Below are 6,000 nucleotides of genomic sequence, written 5' to 3' on the forward strand. Positions count from 1 at the left end.
TAGGTTGCTGGGGAATCCCTCCCAGGGTCTCCATGTAGTTCCCTCAGCAGGATAGGAATGCCGGTTCCTGTATCTCTGCTCTGTCCAGCAGCTTGTGGACCATGTGGCAATCCTCTGCCTGAGTGTGAGTCCCAGCTAGTCCCAGCTAGTCCCAGCCGCCCTGCTTCCTGCAGGCCTGGGAAATCAGACTAATCAGTGTCCCCTGGTTGGGGAACAGTCTTACCCTCTCTCTGGGGAAAAACAATCTCCCTCTTTGTGGCAGCTTCCTGCCTTTTAGACCTCCTGTTCATTTAGGTGTACTGTCTTAATTGGCTGCACTGCAGCTAGCCTCTCCAAGAGTAATTTAACTGCCTGTATGTTGGAAAGCACATATACTGCACTACTCCAGCATACAGAGATAGTGACTGTCACAGGTAAGTATCTGGATTCTCAAGCCCAGCTTTGGTGAACAGATCACGGGAATGGGTTCCAGGTCGAGCTGCAGACACGACCCACTCCCAATTTCAGTCCTGGTCAGTGTTCTCCTTCCAGCTGTGTCTGACATCCTCGCTCTCTCACGGCATCTGGCCGTGCAGCCTGCACATGTGTACCAACAATGGGAACTCACTTGTCACCGTGCACACTATTAGATGGAGAGATGGCACTTGGGATGAGTTCTATCTTGAAAGTTTGTACATCACATTTGTTTTTTTACCTTATCTTTGTTCATATTATTATTTATTCACTTTATTGCTGTATTTACAATATTCTTTTTGGACACATTTATATTGATCACTAATGTTTTATGTGTATCACTTAAATATTACTATCCATTCACAGTGTTATTTTATACACTTAGTAGATTATTTAGTATAGTAGGGTAACGCTACTAATAGTCTTTACTTTCTATTGTGGCAGCATACCTGAACCACAAGATTAATCATTTTGTTACAGCAACAAAATTAGGCAATATCTTTCTGACGGCATAATAGACTCCTACACGCAATTACCGCAGCCATTCTTTGCTGAGCATAGCTTTAGAAAACCAGAAAGAATACATAAAAGGAGCTTTTCTAAATATTTGTAATTTTGGATTAGTGTTTTCTTTGTTTGTCTTGTATTGAATTTGCAGCCGTGTGAGGTATCGCTAAAATCTCAGCTGTTTCATGTTGGAGCTTTATAATGTAATGCTCATGTTTCCATTACATACTGTACTGTATGATATACCGATAGCAAAGATGTAACTCAATAGTTCAGCTCCACTGTGTGTTCCTGCAGGTTGTTAGGAAGATACTCTTCTCCATACTGCATATATGTAACAGTTCCTCAAAAGAAATAATAGATACCCAACAAAGCATTTCAAACTGGGAGAAACATCAATGTTGTGTTTAATTTGAGCCTGTTTATTATTTGTTAACCTCTTTGGTTGAATTACAACAGATAGGTGCAAAGCAGGTAATAGCTTGCGCACTGATCTGTGTAAATTTTGTTCTTTGGCGGTTCGTGGGAAGCATAAATGTGTGGTTGCTTCAAATATTTATTTACATCACATAAACATGCTATTATTGACCTTCATAAATATTGATTCAAGACAGCATAGTTGAGTCAACCACTTTTACTGTAATTTCAACATATCTGCCACTGAGTGAACATGAAAACTGTGAACTCTATTTTCAAAATAAGTGACACATTAGTGCCCATTGCCTAGCAAGTAACTACTATTCTAGCTTGTTTAATGATAGTGGATAGAAGATTGGAAGAGTAACCCCCAGTGTAGATACACTACATAGTGTTTGCGACTCTGGGGAAGGTGACACTGTTAAAGATTGCAGGGATCCCTTGAGATCTGAGACAACACTTCCAAAACCTGTTCTATATCCAAAATGTTTCAGTTGGTTGCAATTTGGATCAAGTTTGAGACTTTCTACTCTTCCCTAAATCTGCCACAGAGGCAACTGCAGAGATTAGTTTTTTCTCCAATGTACTGTATCTGGAAGTATATATTGCATCTATTCAGCAGTGCTTCAATGTGCTGAGATTCTGCTGGTTTGATTCCATTTTGAGGCAACCACTTTGGGGTATAAATATTGCTCTCATGGTGCAAGATGAGGAAGTAGTACAGTAGCTACAAGTTTACTTGCCTGCTTCTCTATTTGACCCTATTCAATTTGTTATGAAACCGCTACCCGGTACTGGAGAAACGTTCCCCCCCCACCCCCCCACCCCCCCACCAACCCCCTAAAGTTATTCTTCTCCAGCACGAGAAGTAGCTTTGCAGCATATTGAATAAGGGCCTTTGAGTAATGAGTTATTGATATCATGGGGAATGAATCAGGACATTTTCTGTTTCCTAAGACAGCTTTACAACGTTCAAATGAGTTGATTGCAAGTACACATCTTATTGATTTCCTTTATATTACACTGACAATGATTTAAAGAATATGTGACAAGAACATTTAGGTGCAAATGCTATAAACTCCGAAGCAGCCGCTTCAGCAAATATGAAATCAGTCCCTTAGTAGGATCTTTGTTGTGCCCAAGTATTAGGTCAGGGGTTATTTTTGTCATGACTATCAGAGTATTTCACCATTACGTACTACAGGGGTGCGCAGCACCAATCTTCAAGCCCCCCAACAGGTCAGGTTTTCAGGATATCCCTCCTTCAGCACAGGTTGCTCAATCTGTCCCTGCTTCAGCATAGCTGACTCAGTCACTGCTCAGTCACTGCTTCAGCACAGGTGGCTCATTCAGTCTTCGACTGAGCCTCTGATTGAGCCACATGTGCTGAAGCGTGGATATCCTGAAAACCTGACCTGTTTCATGATTGGACAGGCTCAGGCCCGATGTCACACCTCCCACTGGCACTCAAGTGCAGCTCCAGTGAGTGACTACTGGCAGCCTGATTCTAGCAGGACTTACTGCCAGGAGTAGGGCAGGTTAGTAGCCAAAGGTGGCATGGCTACATCAGGATATCTTTTCTCCTGGGTAAAGATAACTCAAAAACTGAAATAATAAATGTGGAAACATTCTCCAAATGTAGATTTGTGAAGTGTGAAAAGGTCAACAGGGGAGTAGAAAGCTTGCAATAAAGTTTGCAATACTGCACCGACACACTTTATTCGAGCAAATACCCAGTATGTACCTGGCAGATACCTGGAATGCGCCGCTCCTCACCTCTGACAAGCCCCGTTGTGTTTGCCTTCCCAGCCTGGGTTCATGCCTGGCTGACGGGCGGCTGATCTGTTAAATGATAATGATTAGGATTTAATAGGCTGCAATGCTTCGCGTGTCTACCAGATGGCATAAATTCATGAATTGTTATGCAGTATATATATATATACTGTGCAGTATTGCAGCCAGCGGGAATAAAATGCTTCAATCCCTGCCTGGAAAATAACCCAATGCACTCGGGCAGAAAACAGTCACAAACCTCAATACACCCGGGTATACCCGAATTCGTGGGACTAGCCGAGCTCGAATAAAGTGTGTCGCCAGTGTATGTGCTGACGAGTAGAATATGTGACCATTTTTAACAAGATCCAACTGTATGCATATTTGTAATTATTGGAAACAGGATCTGAAATTAACCCCATCTGTTGTGGTTTCTGAGATAAAGTAAGCCACACCCTTTGGTAAGACTGGTTTGCTAATGATGCAGTTGTTCATGTAGAAAATAAAAAAATCAGCTGATACAGCTGCACTAACTAACTGCCTTATGAATTTTATCACATTCAAGACTGATGTTCAAGAGTTTGATAAGGTGGATGACAGACCTGTAGCACAAATGTGTAGCACATGACATATTAATATGAAGAAAAACAAATAAATTAAGAATTTTCATTATATTTAATATCTCTCTATCTCTCTGTCTCTCTATCTCTCTATCTATCTACTGTATATGTACATTACAGATGGACAATGACCCAAGACATACTGCGAAAGCAACCCAAGAGGCCGAGTCAATCACCTGATCTCAACCCGATCGAGCGTGCATTTCACTTGCTGAAGACATAACTTAAGGCAGAAAGACCAATGAACAAACAACAACTGAAGACAGCTGCAGTAAAGGCCTGGCAAAGCATCACAAAGGAGGAAACCCAGCGTTTGGTGCTGTCCATGCGTTGCAGACTTTAAGCAGTCAATGCCTGCAAAGAATTCTCGACAAAGTATTAAAAATGAAAAATTTATTTATGATTGTGTTAATTTGTCCAATTACATTTGAGCCCCGGAAATAAGGGGACTGTGTATGAAAATGGTTGCAATTCATAAACGTTTCATACGATATTTTTGTTCAACCCCTTGAATTAAAGCTGAAAGTCTACACTTCTATTGCATCTCGGTTGTTTAATTTCAAATCCATTGTGGTGGCGTACAGAGCCAAAATTATGAAAATTGTGTCAGTGTCCAATTATTTCCGGACCTAACAATATATATATATATATATATATAGATGAAATAATATTACCAGATGGAGGTCCAGCACAGCCCTGAGGAAGGTCTCTCTCTGCAGACCGAAACGTTGGCTGAGGTGCCTGTATGTTTCTACAATACATACTACTTTGAATATACCCCTGGTGTGCTGTCTCTTTGTTGCTGGACCTCCATCTGGTAATATCTCATCTATTTGATTTTTTATGGGACTAGCATCTGGATACCTTGTGACATGTGAGTGCTGGTTGTTGCAATTATCTATATATATATATAAATGGGAAAAAAAGTGCCCGATCCTAGTGCATTAAAAATGATAAAAATATTTAATAAATGCGATGATCACGATTCAAAACTTACAAACATATGTTGCATACGAGCATTTTATAGATAATCTCATGCCCCAACGTGTTGATGTAACTCTGCTCCGACTTTAGCACTGTCTCTCACAGGAACCTGCTTCCCCCGGCACCTTTCCAGTGTGTCACCTCCTTAGAAGTCCTCCGAGAAATCATTCAGAGTCAGTCTTGGTTCCGGGCAGGTCACGTCTTAATGGGGGCAGGATATTTTCTACTCGTCCGGTATACACTGTGTAGCCACCGCTCGCAGCAACTCTTCACAGCAAACAACACTAACAGCCCTACGTGTTTCTTTAGATCAACTGATTGCTTCAGGGAATGGATTCTGGGAAAGTTGGTAACGTTTAAATACCCCCACAAGCTAATCGATAAGAGATCTTGTTAATCACCACATGTGTTTTATAATTAGACAACATCTCTCTAACTACCATACGACTTTATACAATTTACACATACAAGTGATACATAGCAATAAGACTAGCTCTCTAAACAAACATATACAAAGAGAATATGTATAAAAAAAACTTCTTTTCTGTTATTCAACTTCTCTTCAATAGGTACTTTCAGTTCTCCTGATTTATTTAAATGAAGCATCCCTTTATTTGGTGCTTTCACAATCAATAGTAAATATAATTTCCACCCTTCCCTTTATTGTCTTAGACCTTAAATATTAATACAGATGTTCTCTTTAAATATGCCACTAAAATGTGAGACCGACCAGTTACTGCAAATTAAGTTACCTAATGCAGTCAAAATCAATGTCCTCATTAAACTGAAAAATAGTGCAATGAATTAAGGTTAAAGAGGTGAACTAATGCTGTCTTAAGTAGTGAAAATCTGTAGGGTGTGACGCATAGAGAAGTTTTCAATAGATGGCTAAGTATGGTCAAATAAACGATTCAATTGTTTTACATACTTATCCATTACAGTAGGCTTTGTTTTCAATTATATGGAATAGATTTCACTTGCTGTTTTGCCATGGTGTTGGTTTTTACTTTATGAGCATATGATGGAAGTATAAGTACTTAGTAAGTAAGTAAGTACTGTATAAGTATATACATACAGCAGAACTTACATTTATACAAACAATATATTAGTGCAGTTTCTCTACACCTACCGGGGGTTATGTATCAAGCATCACAACTAAACAAAATTTGGAGCACTGCTCCATAAATGATGCAAACTGCAAATGTTTTTACAGTGTGTCACTTTTGCATCACTATTTAAGGGCGCT

At 40.0% G+C, this 6,000-nt stretch overlaps 1 long non-coding RNA gene across 1 annotated transcript in view; it reads left to right on the plus strand.

Annotated features, from left to right (window-relative positions):
* LOC142487038 (uncharacterized) overlaps nt 1-4,290 on the plus strand; it is a 45,151-nt gene extending 40,861 nt beyond the window's left edge. Inside the window, exon 3 of the long non-coding RNA XR_012799117.1 lies at nt 3,891-4,290. This is a non-coding gene — a long non-coding RNA (uncharacterized LOC142487038). The remainder of the gene's footprint in view (nt 1-3,890) is intronic.
* Nucleotides 4,291-6,000: the final 1,710 nt, after the last annotated feature.

Source organism: Ascaphus truei, chromosome 2, assembly GCF_040206685.1.
Source record: "Ascaphus truei isolate aAscTru1 chromosome 2, aAscTru1.hap1, whole genome shotgun sequence".
NCBI classification, from domain to species: domain Eukaryota; kingdom Metazoa; phylum Chordata; class Amphibia; order Anura; family Ascaphidae; genus Ascaphus; species Ascaphus truei.